The 22,578-nt window shown below is 36.9% G+C and overlaps 1 protein-coding gene across 3 annotated transcripts in view; it reads left to right on the top strand.

Moving 5' to 3' along the window:
• Positions 1-22,578, top strand: part of SGMS2 (sphingomyelin synthase 2) — an 89,216-nt gene that overhangs the window by 29,809 nt on the left and 36,829 nt on the right. For 2 of the 3 annotated variants that reach the window (XM_078366725.1, XM_017970368.4), the window contains exons 2-3: positions 3,068-3,148; positions 21,784-21,833. The gene's annotated coding sequence lies outside the window, so the exon portion shown is untranslated. The remainder of the gene's footprint in view (positions 1-3,067; positions 3,149-21,783; positions 21,834-22,578) is intronic. The other variant, XM_002745508.6, reaches the window with a different exon arrangement.

The raw sequence follows: 22,578 nt of genomic DNA, 5'->3' as shown, positions 1-22,578 counted from the left end.
AGACTGAGTTTCACTCTTGTTACCCAGGCTGGAGTGCAATGGCATGATCTCAGCTCACTGCAACCTCCACCTCCTGGGTTCAGGCAATTCTCCTGCCTCAGCCTCCTGAGTAGCTGGGATTACAGGCATGTGCCACTGTGCCCAGCTAATTTTTTGTATTTTTAGTAGAGATGGGGTTTCACCATTTTGACCAGGATGGTCTTGATCTCTTGACCTCGTGATCCACCCGCCTTGGCCTCCCAAAGTGCTGGGATTACAGGCGTGAGCCACTGAGCCCGGCGAGGAATGTGTATTCTACAGCTGTTGGGTGAAGTGTACTGCAAATGTCTGTCAGGTCATTTGGTCTAGAGTATACTTTAATCCCAATGTTTTTTATTGACTTTCTACCTGGATGATCTGTCCGTTACCAAAAGTGGAGTGTTGAAGTCCTCTACTATTATTGTGTTGCAATCTGCCTCTCCCTTTAGCTCTCTTATTTGTTTTTATATAACCTTAGATTGTTTTAAGAGCCTTGTTAAATTAGTACTGTTATTGTCCCTATTTATAGATGAGGGAACTAAAACACAGGGAAATTAAGTATTGTGCCTGGAGCCACAATACTTAATCGTGGAGTCATGCAAAGTGTGGATTGGGCTTCAGAATCCTTGTTCATAAAAGCTTTGCTGCCTCTGCGGTGATTTGCTACCGGGAGCAGGTAGAGCAATATTCAGTCCCAGGAGATAGCTCTCCTTCTTCCACTCCATCTTGTGATCAAGAACCCTTCTCTATGTTTACCTGGGTCTCTGATTCTACATTAATCATCTCACAGTAGTATTTTGCAGTTGTTGCTGTCATATAATTTACTTTATTTCTTTGTGAAATTATACATTCTACATATACATTAAAATAAATCATGAACTTCAAAAATACTATTTAAAGTGAATGTAGTCTTAATGCAACACCATGTTAAGATGTATACAGGAAGAGACTTTGGAGTAGTAAGCTTGAATTTGTTTTGCATTCCTGTATCTACCCTTTTGCCCATTCTCCTTTTTGACAAGGGCACGCATTTTCAGCTTGACTAGATGAAAAGCGCCAGGTTTGGCCATGTAACTGAATAAATTCTGTAAGCTGACAATATTAGAAATATCATTAATAACATGCTCTAAATGATTGTAATTGTCCACAGACTTCAGTGAGAGTGCAAAAGCAACAACTGCTTTGATTTTATTTGCGTGAATGGAGTAGGTTTGGTAGGTGGAGTCAAGAGAGGGTAATAACTGGAGAAGCGTTCCAAGCGAAACGAGACAAACAAACTCCAAGGACCAGGTGGTCTTTCCGGAGGGGTAAATGTGTCCCACAGGGAGTGTAGTGTACAGTATCGAAGCATAAAACTAAACTGCTTCTCCTTTTTAATGGGGTCTAGAAATGCAGACTGGAGTATAGCATTTTGGGCCAGTTGAAGTTTATTTCATCTCTTCACAGCATTTCAGATATTCTTTTGTTCTTTTATAACAGTTTTACTGAGATATAATTCACATACCATGAAACTGGTCTTTTTAAAGTACACAAATCAGTAGTTTTTAGTATATTCACAGAGTTGTGCAACCATGCCCACTCACTCCTTAATTCTAGAATATTTACTGCACTTCAGAAGAAACCCTATACCCATTAGCATTGACTTTTCTCTTCTTCCCCCAGCCCTTGGCAACCACAGATCTTTCTGTCTTTATGGATTTGCCTATTCTGCACATTTCATATAAATGGGATTATATAACATGTGGTCTTTGTGACTGGCTTCTTTCACTTAGAATAGTGTTGTCAGGATTCATTCATGCTGCAGTGTGTATCACTACTTTATTCCTTTCTGTTGCCCAATAATATTATAGGTGCTTGCCACATTTTGTTTATCCATTTAATGGTTGATGGACACTTGGGTTGTTTCCACTTGGAGGCCATTATGAATAATGCTGTTATGAATGTTTGTGTGCAGTTTTTGCTTGGACTGGTGGTTTCATTTTTCTTGGGTATATACCTAAGAGTGACACATTTGTTCTTGAGTTTCTTCCAAGAGTTGAGTATTTTTGATGAAGATGGGATCTCACCTAAAAAATCAATTTCTGGTTGCAGATGAGTGTACATCCTGCAATTGTTAAACATAGACTTTAATGAAATTTCTTAGGGAGTTAAAAGAAATACATGTATGCACTGTTGGGTAGTCTCAGGCTGTACTTTTTGGATATTCATATTGTGGTTCTCTGAACTATAGACCTCTGGCCAGTGGCATATATTTTTGCATCCACCTACAAGGCAAATTTCAAGTCATTAAAAAACTGCAACAACTGTATGGGTTTCAAAGCAAATGTTCCTCCATTTAGTACAAGGTGACAGATTATGCACAGCATATCAACCTAAGTTTCTGCGCACATCAACCCTGTATGTATGTGGTTCTTCTGCTATCCTATAAAGCCCTCTGCCCTCCTGTTCCCTTCTCTATGCCCAGTTCACAATACTCTGGTAGTGCTTGCCTTTCCATTGTTTTTAAACCTTCCTGGCTCATTCCTGCCTCTGGGCTTTTGGGCCAGCTGCTCCCCTCTGCCTCGCTTACTCTTGTTTTGTAGCTGGCCCCCACTTCCTAGACCTTATTAAGTCTTAACTTAAGTATCCCCTCAGAAAGCCTTCCCTGACCACTTGTTCTACATCAGCCACACCAGCCTTCCCCTGACTGTCTGACTTTTCTGAGTGGCATTGACTGGTCTTCTTGTTTATCTGTGTGTTCCTGTGTTAGAATGTGAACATAGGAGGGAAGGGAATCTGCCTGCCTGCCCTGCTCCAACTTTAAACAGGGGCTGGCAGGTGTTAAGTAAATGTTATTGGAATGAAGGGCTGAGTTGCTCATCTTGTCCTGAAATGCCAGTACCTGTTAGAGGCAATGTTTTCCTGGTAACTCACCTGGAGGGCCAGTATCAGAGAGATCTAGGAGGGCAGCATTAGAGGGCTCTTCATTTCACCTCTACCCTCAGAAGACTAGCAAAACATAGCAACAAAGCCTCATTCTTATTTAACCTCTGTCTTTTTCTTCCCTTAGAGCGGTCCTCCTCTGGCCCTAACACTCTTTTTGGAAAGGATCTGCCAGATACTGGGAGTATTGACTGCTGCAAGGACCAAGGTGGGATTTGCTGTGCTACATGTGGAAACAGTAGGTTTGGTGCTTCCTGCTGCGACATCATGTGTCTAACTTGCATCAGCTGAAGGTTGGCTGTCTTATCAGTTATCCTGCAGCTTTGCTGCTATCTTCCCTTCTCTGATTAAGACATTTCATAAATGCCTTAACTCTGAGAATTTTTAGTTTATCCTCAGAAGAGTCTTTTTTTTTTTTTTGAGACAGAGTCTCAGTCTGTCGCCAGGCTGGAGTACAGTAGCGCGATCCCGGTTTACTGCAACTTCCGTTTTCTGGTTTCAAGCAATTCTCCTGCCTCAGCCTCCCGAGTAGCTGGGAATACATGCACACACCACCATGGCCGGCTAATTTTTTGTACTTTTAGTAGAGACGGGGTTTCACCATGTTGGCCAGGGTGGTCTCGATCTCTTGACCCGCCTTGGCCTCCCAAATTGCTGGGATTATAGGCGTGAGCCACTGTGCCCGGCAGGAATCTTAAATTTCAAGCTCTTTCAGGTGAATGGACATTTTCTCAGTCTTGGATTGCCATTTTAAATGACAGCCAGAGAAACAGAGGTAACCCCACAACTTCCTAACCTCCTTGCATTACTGCCAAAAGAGAGTATTCAATTAACTGTCTCCACAATGCCTTAAGAAAACAGAAAATATTCAAAGAAATATCAGTCAGCCATGCACCTTTTAGCAACAGTACTAAAATTATTACTAGCAAAGTTATTCTGTTTTTATAGTTATCTAAACCAAAATTAAAGAGCCGCAGTAGTTATACCCATTCTACGCCCACTGAGGAGGAAGAGGTTTTGCTTTCTGTGGTTGAAGCTGTGCAACTCAGTTCACTGCCTAGAGTACTTTGAGTTTAATTTCAAGTACAATTTTATTCTTGAAAGTAAAAATAGCAGTTGCATTTTTTAGTGCAAAAGATTTTCTCTTTTCCTGCTGTATCTCTGGGCATCTTACGACTGGGGCTCATTTGACCCTGATGATAGCTGTTTTGTGTTTTTATTTTTTTCTTTTTTTCATTACTGTCTAGCGTGGTGTTTGCCTAAGGAGATTTTCACCCTAAGATAGACACCAGGGCCATGTAATCCCAAATTATTTAAAATAAATATTTGTGGGTAGTTAAAATTATTCAGCACAGTATTCTATAGCATTATTTGTCTTCTGTGAAATTCACAATAATTCTAAGAATGTTGCTAAGGTTAGAATGCCTATTTTGAACCAGTACTAGAAATGGCAGCTATTTCTAAATATTTGACACCATTGATATCTTTCCTTTTGTCTGGTGGTGTCTGTCTCATTGAAGCTGAGTGAAGAAAAGAATTCATTTATTCAACAAATACTTACTGAACGCTTTCTGTGTGCCAGGCGTTCTTTTCAGTGTTGCAAATGAGGCAGTGAACAAAACAAAATCCTTTCATGAGCTTTAAGAAAACTCTCAAATATCCTCAGCCCACAAACCAGAGCAGAGAGGCACAGAGGACTCGCCTCGCTCGAAGGTATTCTGGGAAAACCCCCTCCAGGATGGCAGATGGGCACAAGCAGGAAAGGAGACAGCGGAACCCTGATTTGGAAAATAAAGCAGTCTTATGTTCTAATGTAATCACTGCAGAATTTTAGAAACGTGTTAAAATAATAAACCAAAAAAAGGTGCTAGGTTGATATAACTTGGGCTTAAAAAATAAAGGATGACTGTTTTTTTTCCCTTTTTAATGTCCCACACACTTGATGTAAGGATTAGTTTTTAAGTGTACCATATTCATACATGTTTTTGCATACACAGAGTCTGCCCAAATTCTGCCTCTACCATCCTCTCAGCGTCTGTCATTGTCTAATGCATCTTTCCAGAATTTCTTTATGCATAAATAAGCAAATAGTAGTATTAATTCCTATTTGCCCCCTTTATAATGTAAAAGATAGCATACTATATTTCTCGGCAATTTATGTATTTTTTTTTGTCCTTAAAATGTATGTAGGAGGATTTTATAAGTGAGTACTGAGATACTTTCCTCATTCTCTTTTATAAAGCAGTTATAGAGTAACAGTCCATTTATGGATGTACCACAGTTAAAATACTGATCTGTTGTTGGACAACATTTGGGTTGTGGCCAGCTGTTCACTCTTAAACAACACTGCAGTAAGTAACTGTATGTAGGTTCTTTTGCATGTATGCAATACATCTATATAAACTTGTAAAGTAGAATTGCAGGTCATAAGGTATATGTGTAATTTTGATAGATATTGTTAAATTGCCTCTCTGAGAGGAAGGTTTTCTTATTACCCATCTACTAGAAACTTGTGAGAGTACCTGCTGTCATCAGGGTCTGGATATTTTGCCAATTCTCATAGCTTAAGTACTACACCAGGTTGCGTGCCTTGGCAGTGTGTTCTTATAGCATCCTGAACTTTCAATTATCTAAACATTTATCTCCCTGTGCGATAATGATTTGTTTGTTTCTCCAACTAGACTGCAAGCTTTGTGAGGCCAGGGACAAGGTCTGTCTCATTCACCTGACCATAACAGACATTAAACATGAAGTTTAAATAAATTTTCAAAAGATGAGACAATTAGTGGTAATTTAGCTCTCAGAGTATACAAATGCAGTAAACTGCCTTGCTGTCATAGCTGGGGCTCTTCTGCTATTTAATTATTAGAAATCTTCAGTTACAGCATGGTAACAAACATTCTTTTATGTTACTGAAATTTATATTAAACAGGTAGTTGGCAACAAATTCGTGAGCTAGTTACCTGCTGGCAATTTGATTTCTCAAGACCTAAACTCTATTTTCAGAATCTGAAGAACTAAACTTTCTATTTCCGGTTATCTGCATGAGCTGAAACATTTTACAGGGCTTCAGGAGGTCCTCCTGTTTTTTTGCACAGAGTGTAAAAACCTGCTTAAGAGACACGATTAAGGACTTTGCAATATTTTGGAGAGTGATTCAACCCACTTATTTCTTGCTACTAGTAATTGCAGCCTACAGTTAGCCAGTTCTAGATAATGAGAGTACTGTTTCCTTAAATCTGTTATGGACTTTGCTGGAATTCAAGAATTTTTTTAATATGGTAAGATTTTTTTCCTTAACTATGCCTTTCAAAAAGAAAAAATATTTTGGAGGAATTAAAGGATTAATATATGTTTAAGTCGAAAATCTTTGCTAAGGAAACTCATACCCATTTTACAGTTGTTAAAAAAGTAAAGTAATTAATATCTGTGATTTTTAATAGTGCTTCTGAATAGCAGGTGTACTGAAACCCCAAGGATAGGATGAATATTATTGGACGAAAGGAAGAAAGAAGAAAATTTTCTAAACAACTTTTGTATCCTCCTGTCCATAAACATTAAATAAATGTAGAACTCAGGACTTTCCCACTAAGATTAGGAGTAACATTTAAGCACACCCTTGCATCTTATTTTCTTGTTTCCATAGCAGGCATGTCCTCTGACAAGAGCAAAAATGAAAGAAACAACAGAAACCCCAGTACTGGGGCAGTGGCAGGGTGGCCTTTTTAAAACTACTTTTCCTCCACTGAATATTTAACGCATAGAAATGACTGGGAAAATAGTGGAGACATAAAATATTAGAGGAAAAGCTGTAACTGTCAGTGAAATTACATGGACTGTAAGTCCAGAGTGTTTTATTCTAGACTTTTGACTCCTCGAGTAACCTAGGCACACATGCTAACTTAAATTTGAAGACGAACATTAGCAAGGTGACTTTAGGTTGGCTGTGCTGTATATTTGTATTCATGGTGGTATTGGAGGGTGAATCTCCTTGATTCTGAAGCTCTTGATATTGTGGTAATCGATTTTTGTTATTTAAAAAAGGAGCAGATATGCGAATATATGAGAGAATGAATTCTTTTAGGAATGGCAAGTAATTTCCATGATACCATATAACTCCTTTCCCTTTTATATATAAGAACCCTGCAGCTTTGTCTTAAAGTTCTTTTTCCCTCAAAACTCAATAGGAAAAACAGTAGCCTATACTTTGGTGACAAAGGATCTGTTGATTCTATGTACAACATAGTGCCTTTTGAATGCTCCTGACTTAAAGAGAATAACTGAAGGAGCATCTACCAACAGTGAGAAAGTGGGAAAAAACAGTGTCAAGTTTAAGCACGAAATCAGCAGTCTAGCGGTGGGTGGACATCATGTTGAACAGATGTCTGCTTTGTGTCTGACTGTGCCTATGCCTGAGTTGTCTTCATCCTGCCAAATACAAACAAGTTACTAGGCAACAGGAGTGATTCACATGTTCTGAACACCTCACTGAATGAAACGTCTAACCACAATATTTCCAGGAAATGCCCCCTCTATAAGTCACTGGGCAAGCCTGATAAACATTTGCACAGGCACTAAGGTCAATGACCTAGAGCTTCTAGCTTGTGTGTTAGGAGGTGGGGCCAGCTAATGTTTGGAAGAATGTCACCCTACTGGGCAAACATTGATAGTTACCTACATGGTAACTATGAGGAGGAAGAGTTGGTGACAGGGCCACGAGAAGTGCAGTCTCTCCCCAGAAGAACTCACCAAGATGGAAATCCACTGCCCTTAGGTCACATTTCTAATTGTAAAAATAGTCCAAGATCCCAGAAAATCACAACATAGCATAGTGGTCAGGAGCCTGGACTCAGATGGGTTCAAATCCTACCTCTGTTACTTGTTAGATTTCTAACTTCTCATACCTCAGATAGGGGTGGTAATGGTGACTACCCTATAGAGTGGTTTTGTGTACTAATGTTATTAGTATTTGGGAAACACTGGAACCAGTGTCGGTCATAAACTCTGGAGAAGGATTAGCTTGCCCTCCATGCTCTAGACAGCTCCTTGAGAGGTGGGGGCTGAATTGTGAAGAAATGAAGAAAAGGATAAATGAGGTCTTTTCCAAGGATTTATTTATTCTTTTATGATTTTGAGGACTGCAATTATAGAAATTTTAACCATAAATCATTTAAGAAAGCTCTTCAAGGTCTTTCAGCATCGTATACTTCGAGAATTATGTATCCAAAAATGACATCAGGGTTATGCAGCAGACAGGCCATGTGATCACGGAGCATTGCTTTAGGGCTTCCAGTGGATATGTAATGGTCTGAAGCTAGATAGGGGTTTTGCTCTACTGTTTTTTCCTTCTGTTATGTCCCCCCTTTTATATAAGATATGTTATAATAAAAATGCAATCACAAAAAGTAAACCACAGTAAGTCAGATGAAATTTTTGAGCTCTGTGTCACATATGGAAACCATAATTATAGAGACACATTAGTGACTCACTTAGGAAAAGAAAGGTACCTGAAGCTGTCTGGGAAAGGGTAAGATAATTCTGATGTCTTTGAGTGTCTGCCACATTCATTCAACAGTTATTCTAGGGCTGGGCTGCAGGTTCTTGGCTAGTGGCCAGCTACACCAACACAAATATGACATGGACTCTGACCTTGCAGCTCATAACCAGCAGAGGAGACAGCCCTGTGTAAGCAGTGAGCTTTAAAACCCTGTGCTGGGCTAAAGTGATGTGTAGAAGCATAGGTACAGGGAGAAAGCCAATGACATTGTCTCAATCTGATCCTTAAGAGTTCTAATTTCCCTTGAATATATTTTTGGAAGGGAAATCAGAATGCTAGAAAATTGTGTTGGAAATGTGTCACCACATGACAGGCTAGTGACTCCCCAGTTCCTGAACCGTGTTTTGTAGCAGTGATTAAACTCTGCCCTGAACGAGTGGTGGCATTAGGAGATTAGTGGAGAGTAAAAGTAGTTGGAAACTTTCGTCCTGAACTTGTAGAGTCTCTCTCTGGTTCTGTCTTGGCTGACCAAGAGATGATGGTGTTTCCCGAGGAAGAAGTTGGTGTAAAAGTCAAAAGGATGAAAGGGATTAGGGAGTGACTCTCAGGGTTACCTCAAAAGCCAGTCATAATAGTTAATTTTGACTTATGTAGAAACTCTGGTCAGTGGTACAACATAAGTACATGATGCTTTATTCAATACCTATAAAGATTTCTTTTAAAATATGTATTTTTAATTGGCAAATAAAAATTGTATATGTTAAGGTGTAAAACATGATATAATGATTTATTTTTGCCAAAATAATGGCCTAGTGACTTAAGGTTAACTTTTCAATCTCTACAAAAAGTAAAGGAGAAAGCCCATTGAGCTATAAAATTTCCCAGCTTTCCTTGAAGTCACAATACAGAAAGCATTTACCTGAGTTTACTGTTGAAGGCAGAATCCCTGTTTTATATGCAGTCTTATGCCTTGAATAACTTTTTATAAGTGTATGTTGGTTTGGGGGAAATGCATTTAAGTTTGGTTTATTTTCTGAATAACCTAGAGGTTTTTCTATTTTATTACCATTTACATGAATTTAGATTTTCAGTCTTTCATCAGGTATCTCTATGTTACTTGGTAGAAAACTGTATTAACATTATTCATAAAATATTACTGAACAAACATAACATTTTCTAAAATAGCCATAAATAATGCTTCAAATAATTCAAATAAAAAAGCTTTGCTAGAATTCACATTGTTTATATTTGTTCCAAAAAGCATTTGAGATAGGAATTTATGGTTTTAATTAACAAAATTCTAAAACAGAATCAGCTGCTTTCTCAAAGCTGTCTGACTTAGGAGTGTATGTCATGTTTGATGTTAGAACTGGAATAGTCTGCAACCCAGAAAAAATTACACATTCTGGGATTGCTAATCTATTACCAGAGAGGTCTCATCTAGCCTGTTACCATAAATTGTCTACCTTTAAACATTAATAATAATGGAATTGGTAGTTTAACTTTAAATCAAAATACGCAGTTTCAGATTAGTTGGGATATTGTTGTATTTCAATTTTAGGTATTTTGGAAAAGGCCTTTTAAAGCACCAACTATTTATAAACACTAAGCAGTTTATACTAATTGGTATTATTCTATTTCCTGATTTTGAATCTTCATCTGTATATTGGCCAGTTAGCATTATAAAGCATAATACTTTACTCTTTTATATTCTTTCTTGCTGGCCTCTAAGCTCACCCAGTAACTTTTCTATTGTTTAACCTTCTTATTAACCATCTCTTGTTCTAGGGAGTATGACCTTTCACCTTCAACTTTATAAAATTATTTTCATTGGCTTTAATGCCTTATTTCTTCTCTAATAAACCTGAATAAGGAGCTCTTCATTAAGATCCTATTTAATTGGTGTCAGTCCTAGTGGAAACCCCACCCCCACCCCCACCCCCACCCCCATTCCCATAGTTTTCTTTTTTTCCATTCAGATGCCTTAAGTAGTGATTGGAACCTAGTGGGTGATTCTTCCATGAATTTATTTTCCTTCTCATGTGATTTATTCTGACTGTGTGATTGCCATGTGAAATAAAGGTATAGGATCAACTATAATATGCCAATGGCCAATCATTTAGCATAGTCTCTTATTTGAGAATGTGATGGGGGTAGGATAGAAGAAACTAAGGACTAAGGAGATTGCATTAATTCTTATCAAATGGCAGAGTCAGGGTTATAACCTAGATTTTAGGAATCTAAGATGTTACAATATACATTTGACCTGTGTTTAATTTGCTTCTGAGACTAGCAAGGGCATATTGTAGGGGCCATGGTTATTGAATAAACTTTTGTTATCTACTAATAGTAAATTCATATGGACATGTTATCCATAAATTATCTACATCAAGCTAAATAAAAATACCAAATTAAAAAAAAAAACTCTTGGTTGGGTGCAGTGGTTCACACCATAATCCCAGCACTTTGGGAGGCTGAGGCAGATAGATCATTTGAGGTCAGGAGTTCGAGACCAGCCTGGTTAACATGGTGAAACCTCATCTCTACTAAAAATACAAAAATTAACCGGGTGTGGTGATGCGCACCTGTAATCCCAGCTACTCAGGAGGCCGAGGCAGGAGAATCACTTTAACCTGGGAGGCGGAGGTTGCAGTGAGCCAAGTTTGCACCACTGCACTCCAGCCTAGGCAACTAGAGCAAAGCTCTGTCTCAAAAAAAAAAAAAAAAATCTATTTGGGAAATATTGGTTTCTCATATGATCAGTCTCATGGTGGTGTTCTGAGCACTAGATTATAAGATGGTTATTACACTCTTTATCAATAAATTATCTTACCCTACTTCTTTTCTTTCTGTGAGACATGGGATTTTTATTTACCTTCTTTAACTTTCTTTGGTGAGAACACTAACATATCTTTTCTTTGTTTTTGTATAATGATATATTTTTAATATGGCCAAGAGTCTTAGAAATCTAAAGTTATGCTATTACAGTGAGAAAACTACAACCGAAGATTGCAGAATTACCCACCCAGGATTTATCATGTCTTGTTTGTAGCCAAACTGAGGGAAAGATTCTGGTCTCCTGACTTCTGATCCAGGGCTTTGTCATGGCACTATCAGCTTTTAAACTTCTTTAGCCGTGGAACCCAGATTTCAGTTAAGATTTTATATAATCTTTCTAAAATAGGAGAAGCAGAGCTCCTCATTGAAAGGATGGAGGCCTGAAGACACACACACAGATCTCCCCAAGAATCTTTACTGTAACAGACTGGTCTCTTCTCAACATAGTTCATAACACAGATGAAGTGTGTGGTCTTCCTCTCCTCCTCCAAATATGGTCTAGTTCTTTTCAGTCCATTATATCTGAAATGAATGTACATGGAAATGTTTGGGGAGATTCCAACCCAGCCTGGGAATCACATTTATCAATGCAATGCTAGTCTTCCCAGTTGATTCTGGAACATTTTTTCTGTGTGTCAAGAGGAACCAGCAGGGAAGATGATGCTATGAGAATCCACTGATGTCTGATGTTGGTTCTTCTGACATAGCAGGGCTGTGCTATACCATTTCCTTTTCTTTGCTGTAAGAATTCACCTTGAAGGTGTGTGCTGTGCTCATTTGTAATGCTTTTCCCAAAGAGGGGTAGAACAGCCTGCTGAGTCTGAGCTACCAAAGTACCAAGTGCTGGCTTCACTGCTTACTAGCTGGTGACCTTGGGCAATTTAACTTCATAGAGTTGTGGGGATGATTAAATAAGATAACTAAAGCATTTAGAACTACGTTTTTTGAGCATTTGTGTATTATCCTTGTGTGGGGGCCATACTAGTCTCGGTACTGTTCCCATTTTAGTATATGTACTGCTGAAGCAATCACAGGCTAATTAAATTTAAATCATTAATAGGATAAGTAGTAAAAAATTTTAAATATTTGGCAAATATTCCAATCTAGTATTGTTAAACTGAAATAAAATATGTTTTTGGCAGAGGAAATATTAGCATAATAGTGATAAAGCCCAATTAGCTTTGCATGATCACGATGTTGATGAAATTGTTTAAAGTATATATTTTTAAATAATTTTCCAAATAAAAGCTCAAAATAACAACAAAGCCACACTATAATAATCACTTGGCTTTGCAGTATAAATTAGATTGTTAAAGTGCTTCGAGAAATTTTCACTTCTCAGTTCTGCATGATTTTATTGTTGTAGGTAAGGAACGCTATATAAAACAGTCAAACAACATTTCCTAGAAAACTCTTTTTGACAGTTTATTTTCAAGTTACTGATTGCACTTCAGTAAAAACCTCTGCAAAGAAAGTGTATATTTAGGCAGTTATCTGTTGAAGAGCAATAATGCCCTTGATTAGTGCATTCTTGTTTTTAAAGTCGCTGCTACTTTCAGAGTAAAATGAAGCCTTTTCCTGCTCCTGTAACCATAGGATTCTGGAGCTCTATTTTAGAGTTAGGATTTTCTTTATCCACTATCCGTTTTGTAGCTGTCTTTATCACACCCAGATCTTTTTCACATTTGAAAGCTTTATGATTATTAAATATTATGTTCAAGTAATTTTGTGCGTTTTCTTACTATTGACAATCTTTGAACAAGTCTGATTTGCACTTACAGAACACCACTTTTAAGAGGTTTGTATAATTGTGTGTGAATGTAGGTCAAAAGGTAGAAGTAAAGAATAGTAGCCATACTGTGAACACGTTGGGCACAAAGCACCCAAGAGGGGAAGGCTGGTTCCTTAAGAAGCAGAAAATTATAAATTGGTGTTTCTTTTTGAAAGGGAGTTTAGGGGAGAGGGGACACTGGGTTTTATAACCCGATGGGTAGTAAGTGCTATATTTGAAAGTTCATTTCTCGGACTAGTAGCACATACCAGGAAATTGTAGCAGGAAAGGTTTGTTGGAGGATGTGACACCTATGCTGAGACCTGAAGCACCAGAGGCAAGTGTGTAAACAAGTGGATGGGGGTAGGAAGAATTTTAGTCTGCTAAAACATTTTTATATAATGCTTGATAAGATATTGCATGTGAAGTAAACAGAAATTCTGTAAATATGGTGGAAGCCCAGGATTAGGGGATGGACAAAAAAACCAGTTTCAAAAACTGAGCTTGGAAGCACAGGTAGAGGCCAGAGTATGAAAAACCTGGTAAGCAATGCCAAGAAACAATAGATGTCAGAAGGACATGCTACCATCTGAAAAGCAGTCTTGAAAATAAGTAATTGGATAAAGGTGACCTGACTGGATATTTGCTTTAAAGAAATTGTGTTAATTTTGTTAGATGTAAAAATGGTGTTTGGGTCATGTTAGGGGGGAAAAAATCTCTATCCTAGAGAAGTATACTGACATACTTACAGATGAAATTACGTAGTCTCTGAGATTGTGTCCAAAAAATACAGAGTAGAGGACATATTAAAAAAAAAAGATAATTGTTGTAGCTAATGAGGTTCACTCTATATTTTCTACTTTCATTATGTTTGAGATTTTCTATTATAAATTTTTTCTTAAGTCAAAATAAGCAGTGGACTTTTAGGGAGCCATTTAAGGGCTTTAAAGTGGTCAGTAAAGCAGGAAGTAGACTAGGAAGGGAGTGCTGCATTAAATACCATGATTGTGGAGCTGTCAGTTTTTCCTTGTGTAAGAATGTCCATGATTTTATATTTTCTTGGTAAGCTGTTCTCTATTATCTATTTTCTCTTAATACTTTTACTTTGTACTCTAGCTGTAAAAGTACTAGTAATGCTATTCCTAATACTGTATCAGCCTTTTCTTTACAAAATAATCTTGTATGTATCTTTACAGTGGATGGATTGGATCCATTTAAAATTTGCTGTGGCTGTTGATTTGTTTGGGCTTTGTCCTCTATAAGAGGTGTCTGTGAAAAGAGAGCAGAGGTAAATAGAAGAGAGATTTAAATGGACAGGATTTAGAGTGATTTTAAGGTGAGTAGGGTAGGGAGTTTGAAGTTAAGTGATAGCTAACATTTTATTTACTCTGAGTACCTGAGTGGATGGTGGCACAGTTTCCTGTGATAAGAAATGGAAGAGGAAGCAGATGACTGGAAGGAAATAGCAAGTGTGTTTTGGTACATGAGTTGCAAGCATCTGCTTTGTTTTCTTGTTGTTGTTCTTAAAGGTATGAACTCTTAGATGGAATTCATTCTCTTCCTTTAAAGATACCCCCCATTAACCCATAATAACTTTTGCCATTTTTAAGGTTGCCTTCAAAGTATAGATACACATTAACCAGAATGCCATTTTTGGTCTTGTTCAGTTCGGTATGAGCTTTGGAAATGGGCTCCCAGTGTCCTATGCTTACTGCTGCAGATTATGCTACAAGAGATAATTTTAGAAACAATAAAAACAAAAACTCATTTTCTAGGCTGTTTCTTTGTTTCATGGGAAGCAAAGAAGTCTAATTCTTTGATATTTTTAAATATAAATTTTTGATAGCATGTTTATATTTTAAAAAGCAATTCAAAGTGATTATTTATAGGTAAGCACTTTTATTTATATAGGGTCATCAATGAAAATTAGATTTAATGGAAATAAGATTATAAAATTACATCTTTTAGCTTCCTAATGCTAATTGAACATTGAGTTTGTAATGTTTCCTGACTACCTCTTGGCATTATGTTCAGGTTTAGAGACAGTGCTTTTAATCATCCTGTGTTTTTCTAAGCCCATTTTACCCTTCAGAAAATAGTTCTGATCAGAGTTCACTCCCATGGATAGACGAGTGCCAAACCAAATAGGATAACTACTTTGCTGATTTTCTATTCACTACTGATAGGTGGAGCTTGGCATTTTAAAAGGATATTAACAGAGAGAGGCTGTTTTACATATTTTTGATCCTATTTTCAGTTTTTATCTATGTACTCTAGACTTTTTAAAAACTCCTGTTAAGTTATATATATAACCAGTCATTTTTTTCCCATTCTGTTTCCATAATTTGGATTTTCTTTTCACTTTTATATCTTCCTGGTATATGGTTTCACTAAACTTCAAATGTTATTTCAGGCTGTTTTCTAATTTGTAAAGTTTTTACCTCTTACTGTTCTTTTTAAGTGACTTTTGCTTGGGAAGTGGGGGGTGGGGAAAGGCAGTTACTGAATCAAAAATGCCTTGAGGACAGGAGCCAGCCTTCTCTTCTGTTCCCTTCCTTAGCACTTCTGACAGAATTCTGCACAGAACAGGAGGACATAAATAATTCTGTCTTTGTTGGCTGTTTATTTACTTTACCTTCTAGGCTATCAGCAATCGTTTAACAATTCTCCATATTTAACCAGCAAGTACTGATATCTTGAGTTTGGTCACTCTTTTTCATTCAACCCAGGGTGCAGTTTTAAAAGTTTTCTATCCTGTAGTTTCTATCCCATTTACTTAAGATAAAATTTAAAAATTTCTGCATTGAAGGTCAAATCGAATTCTGAAATCCTGTTGGATATTTGATGGCCTTAACTTGTATGACTCCACATAATGCTTTTGTTTTTATTCTTCCTCTGCTTGTAATATTGCATCTTTAGCCTTTCTAAAAAAGTGTAATATGCATTAAACACTTATTAAAAAACAGCACTTGGATGATCAATTAAATAAAAGTCCATTATGACCAGTGTCATTAGAATACTGTACACATGGTATTTTGATCTATTATAAAAGGAAAAGAACTCAAAGGCAAAAAATCCATAATTGAGTAAGTATGAGAGCATTTTCAGAGGAATCTTTTTAGTTTTAGAAAGTTATATTAGTACAGGTTTCTAGAGGGCATTTACTGTAACTGGATCTCAGTGGTTTGGAACATAGATGTTCCTAATGTTCTTTTGACTTGATCGTGCACTGGTTTTTCTTTCTGACAATGATTGTTCATTTAAAAATTTTAAATTGAGTGTTACCTCATAAGCCTGGTGAGCCTAGTTTGAATAGTCACCCTGTTACTTTAATGCCCCATCCTGCTTTATTTGTCTTTGTGGCACTTTTAATCTTTATTATTGTCTTATATTAGCAGAATACAAGCTCCATGAGGGAAGTGACTTTTTAAAAGCTATTGTATCCCTAGAACAATGACTAGTACATAGTTGGCACTTATTAACATCATTGAATGAATCATTATCTTAGCCAAGGATAGTATTGTGCACCTGTAGTGCCACCTACTCAGGAGGCTAAGGCAGGATTGCTTGAGCCCAGGAGTTAGATGCTGCAGTGAGCTATGATTGTGCCACTGTGCTCCAGCCTTGATGACAGAGCGAGCCTCCTCTAAAAAATAAGAATAAGAATTAGAACAACCACCTTTGTCTTTCTAGGCAGTACAATTAAAACATACTGCTTATTTATTTTTCAATGCAAAAAAGATAAAAAGTGCAGTAAATGTTCCATGTAATATCACCCTTTCCAGTAACCATTTAATTTATATAGCACAATTTTATTATATAATATACATCTATTTATAATGTAAACTGGTTGCAATTTGATGGACAGTGTGGTTCTAGTTTTTTAGTTTTACAGATCCGGAATCACTTATCTGCAATTTCAAAATCTGAACAGTAGTAGAATTACTATGTCAAAAGATAGAAGCATTTCTGAAACTCATCACATGTTTACAAAGAGATTTTCAAAAGAATGGTACCAATTTATGATTCTACCAGCAATTCAGTGCAGTTTTTATGCTCCTTTCTGATTACAGCTTAAATTACATTATAATGGGATTTGTTTCAAAATAACTTTCCAGGTTTCTTATCCATGAATTAGAATAGGGTAGAAGCTTGTGTGCTAATTTATCAATGCGACAGTCTGTAGGAAGTTATTATTATTGGTAACTGGGATATATTTAGTCACAGGAACTCTTTTGCCTGTGATTTGCCAGAGAAGGTATGGGGGAAATCAGCTCCAAATAGGAATTAAAGAAATGAGTTCTGTCTCACCTCAAATTTATCTTCTACTTCTGTTTCTCTACTCACTGCAAAAGTAGATATCACAGCAGAAGTTCTTCTCTGTTCCCCATGTTTTCTCAGGGGAGAAATTTCTTAGATTCCTGAAATTACTTGCCTTCATATATATATGAGGGATATGAAAAGAATATGAAAATGAAAAACTGACTTAATGTGCAAAGAAAGATGAGCATCAGGGCCCGAAATGAAAGCTGTGATTGTATAAATAATCATATTTTATAAATTATTAATCTAAAATTTATATACTTATGCTGTCTGTTTCTTTACATATACTAGTGAACTGTTCCTGCTAAATAGAGTATCTGAGTTTTTCACATGTTAAATTAGTTTTAATTGTGGTTGTGTATATGATTTATGGTTGCCACAGTAGAAATAGTTGTCTGCAGAATTTTAATATCATGTTGCTGTGTAAGAGCAGCTGCCCACAGTTCCCACCACAGTTTGGTTTTACATCCAGATACTCAGGATTTTAATGACAAGGGTTGATACCCCTTTAAATGATACTTTTACAAAACATGTCTTACTTTGAGCTCCTAAGAACTATTTCAGTGTAGCTCCAGTGTCTACCTTTACTTTTCCCCATTTTTATTCTCTTTTAAGACTTCATTGCAGAAACTGTTACTCTTGTGCAGCTATTCCTTTTCTTTTCCAAACTCATTTCTGTCTTCTGATCACCTTCTGAAGGGACAGCTTGGATACGTTGGAACTAAATGTTTTATGTTATAATATACCTAAAAGAAATACAAAATAAGAGCTGTACGCCCTGTTCTAGATTTTTGCAAAAGAAAAACAGGCAGTTCACTAGGGATCACAGCATAATTAATGGTGTGCAAATAGACACTCCATGATCATTATTGTGCCAGCAGTCACCAAAGCTCTATGATGAACTATTCAAGCTCTGTACAGGGGCATTACTTTAGTAGAGTAGGCAACAAAAGACACATTTGTTTATTAGAAACTTTGCTTTGCACCTTTGTGAACCAGGATAGTTGGTCACAAATGGAAATCAAAGTCTTGAGTGAGCTGTTCTGCCTGTTTTAAGCGAGAAATGCATCATTCCCTGAAAGTTAAGGATTAGTTTAGTTGCTCTAGAGCTAACAACATGGGAATTTAGTTCTAAAGAACCTTGTTTTTCCCCAGGAGACTATGTCTGTTGGTAGCCATTATGAATATCCGTATACTAAGCCACTAATATTATCTAAAACAGTACTTAAGTATTATGGTGAATAAACTTATTCCCAATTTACTTATTTATTTATTAATTTCCAAGTGAATTTGTATTTATTTCCAAGTGAATTTTTTTAAGTATACAAACTTTGTAGTGAAAATTTTGGAAATTTACATTTTATGGCAGTTTCTTCATTTCCTTGATGTATTAGAATAAATGAAAACTCAATAGATAAATATTTTATAGGTGTGTTTTAGGTATCAATATCATTGTCACCTGTATTCCTTAAAATTGTTTAAATGTCATTCTATTAGATTCAAAATTTTAATCTTTTAGGTAAATTTCATCTCTAAGTCATTATCTAGGTGTCTCTACCTCATGTGTCCAATTCCTTCAATGAAGTGTTGGGTTAGGTTGAAATATCTGGGTCCCTCTTCCTAGAGCCAAATTTAAAAATCACAAGTCATCACAGTTAGGTCATTTGCAGAAACCAATCTCTGAAGCCTATGGATTGGTCAAATAAGTGCTTTTGAGAGACATTTAAAAGCAACCTAACAGTTTAAATTCTAGGAGAACCTAGAGCCTATTTCAATGACCTTAATGGCTTAAGAGAAGGTATTCTTTTTTACAGTCTCATACCACTTGAAAGAAGTGGCTTATTTACTGACTCATGCAAAAGCAACTCTGGAAAAACAGCCCTGCATAAATCATTCTGTTATAAAGACACATGCACACTTCTGTTCATTGCAGACCTATTCACAATAGCAAAGACATAGAATCAATCTAAATGCCCATTAGTGATAGACTAGATAAAGAAAATGTGGTACATAGATACTATGGAATACTATGCAGCCATAAGAAAGAATGAGATAATGTCCTGTGCAGGGACATGGATGGAGCTGGAGGCCCTTATCCTTAGCAAACTAATGCAGGAACAGAAAACCAAATACCACGTGTTCTTACTTATAAGTGGGAGCTAAATAATGAAAACACGTGGACACAGAGGGAAACAAAATATACTTCTGCCTATCTAGTGAATGGTGGAGAGTAAGAGGAGGAAGAATAGCTAATGGATGCTGGGCTTAATACCTGGGTGATGAAATAATCTGTGCAGTAAACACCCATGTCATACATTTACCTGGTCAACAAGACTGCACTTGTATCCCTGAACTTAAGATAAAAGTTAAAAAAGAAAAGAAAAACAGCCCTGCATTTTTAAATGGAAGCTGAAAATAGTATAGACTGTATATGAATGGTCTACATTGTTTGTTACTTCATCTGTGGAACATTTTTGTGGTTGGCATAAGAGAATGAAAAATAGAGGATTTACAGTTCTTTCTGGGTCTTCTGTGTTGTCTCCCTTTCTCTATTTTCTCCTTTCCTTATAATGAAGACCCTGCTCTACCTTGAAGAATGCAGGTGGACTGAAGCACAGGACTTCAGGACAAAAGGAGCTTTCTAGCCCTCATGTTCCCCACTCCACATTGCCCTTTTCTAAGGCCTGGTAAATTGCAGCAAGCAATGGAACTAAACTGCTTGAGGTACAGATTCTAGAAACTTCCTTCTCCTTAATAATTTTTCAGAGCCTAATTCCTGCTTTTAGGAAGTGCACCCTTAAACTTCTCAGGCTGTATTAAGCTATTTCTTGAACTCATTTCGTTAGCACAGAGCACAAATGTAATAACCAGTAACCCATTATATTTTAAATAAATATCAATGTCTAATTCTAGACGTTAGACTTGTACAGCGAAATGACATTGAAGTGTATCCAGGTGCCATTTCTGCAGCAGCACGGTGACTGAGTACATTTCCTGTTCTTAGGCATGTGCCTTTAGCTAGAACCACCAACTGTACTAGCTGCAAGCACTTGGTTAAATGTTTCTCCTCAAGTCTCTGCCTTTATCTCCATACTATAGCAGGATTATCGAACTCATTTCTATAGATTTTTGCTTAAAGGTAACTTTGCTTAAATGTCAAAACAGAGTGATATCTCTTAGAATGCACTAGTAAACAGCAAGCAATATTTCAAGAAGTCATTTCTAAATATATATTTCAGTTGCCTGTTTTATTTGCAATTTTTTTTTGAAATAGTATGAAATGTATACACTGGTCTCCATGTGGTAGAGGGAACAATCAATATGTGGATTTCTAAAATAATCTGAAGGTCATGGAATACAAGAGCTGTATTAAAACAGAGAATTATAAAGTTATTTTAAGGGAACTATTCTTTTTTCTTTTTTCATTTTTTATCCTGATTTTTCTACAATAAGATTATGCTTCCAAATCTAGGAAATTTTTTGTTGTTGACAAGGAAATATACTGTTGACGTTGATTATGATCTGTTTACTTAGAAGGAGATCTCTACTTTCATTTAGAGAGTGTTATGTGGTTTGGTGAATATAATGTTAAACTATTAGAGTCAGGTTTGCTTTTCTTTCTTCCCTGGACTAGCCATTATTCTTAAGAGAAAATATTAACTCCAATTTAAGTCTTACATATCTTATTTTAAAATATTAAATGGGACTGGGTGTGGTGGCTCACACCCATAATCCCAACATTTTAGGAGGCTGAGGTGGGAGGATCACTTGGAATTAGGAGTGTGAAACCAGCCTGGGAAACATAGCAAGACCCATATTTCTACAAAAAAACTACTTGAAAAATTAGCTGGCATGATGTTGTACACCTGTAGTCCTAGCTACTCGGGAGGCTATGGCGGGAGGATCCTTTGAGCCTAGGAGTTTACTGCAGCCTGAATGACACAGAGACACCCTGTCTAAACAAAAAAAAACACAAATAACTAAATGGGATTTTTTTAAAGCTTTACAACACCTCTCAATTCAATAGGTAATCTATGCAGTCTCCTATTACAGAGTAAATTAAACTCTAATGTATTAAAACCTAAGAGAATCAGTTTCTAGGTATATAAATCTTTGGGGTATATAAGGAAAGCTAGGAATGTAGAAGCAGATAATTATCACTGTTGTTCAGTTAGGCCATTATATTTAACCTTGCTAATAAAGCCCCCAGGGTGTTTGGCCTAAACAAGTGCTAGCTGCTTTTGTTTGACCATTAAACATGGAACAGGTAATTCAAGTTGTATGAAATTATTCTAGTGACCATATGTCTGTCTTACATGAAATGATTCTAGTGACCATATATCTATCCTGTAAAGTTCATTAGTAAAATTATAGTTCAGGTTATTGAAAGTGTAAATGTCTGTTTATATTATAGGGACTTGATTTTGTTGATCTGCTAAAGAAGATAAGCATTTTAACACAAAGGTAAGCCTTCAACCCAACTTGTTCTCTGAGGCAATGGGTATGTCATACTTCACTAGCAATAAGTCCAGAAAGGGGTGGAAAGTAGAAAATTTCAGCCTGCAGAGTAGCTGGAACTACAGGCACATGCCACCATGCCTGGCTAATTTTTGTATTTTTAGTAGAGATGGGGTTTCACCATGTTGACCAGGATGGTCTCGATCTCCTGACCTTGTGATCCACCAGCCTCAGCCTCCCAAAGTTCTGGGACTACAGGAGTGAGCCACTGTGCCCAACCTCAGCCTCACTCTTTCTACTAAACACTAAAAACACCTACATCAAGAAGGAAGACTCTATCTGGGGAGTCCCCTATTCCCCACCCTACAGAAACTCTAGATGTGTCAAGAATGGAACTGGGGAAAAGAGGTCGAGAGCAAGCATAAATCATCATCTGGGAACAGCTCAAATGCATGATATGCTCCCCAATCTCATAATTTTGAGAACCTCTGATTTAGGGTATATGAATAGAAATGTGAAGAATCATTTTAAATATCCGCTAGTCTTTGACCTTGTTTTACAGTCTTCTTCTATCTTCAGGGTCTGGGTAACCCTATATATCTTTCCAGTAACATACCTATCTAGCTAATCTACCTACCTACCTGTTTATTTACTCATCTGCTTTTTTATTTGTCAATTCTTTCACCTTACTGCATGTTCCATATTGCACCATGGATTATTTAAGTGACTTCTGCTACGACTCCATCTTCTT

The sequence above is a fragment of the Callithrix jacchus genome, chromosome 3 (genome assembly GCF_049354715.1).
Source record: "Callithrix jacchus isolate 240 chromosome 3, calJac240_pri, whole genome shotgun sequence".
In the NCBI taxonomy this organism is placed as follows: domain Eukaryota; kingdom Metazoa; phylum Chordata; class Mammalia; order Primates; family Cebidae; genus Callithrix; species Callithrix jacchus.
Note: the sequence above shows the minus strand (reverse complement) of the source record. Positions and strands in the feature narration are given on the sequence as shown.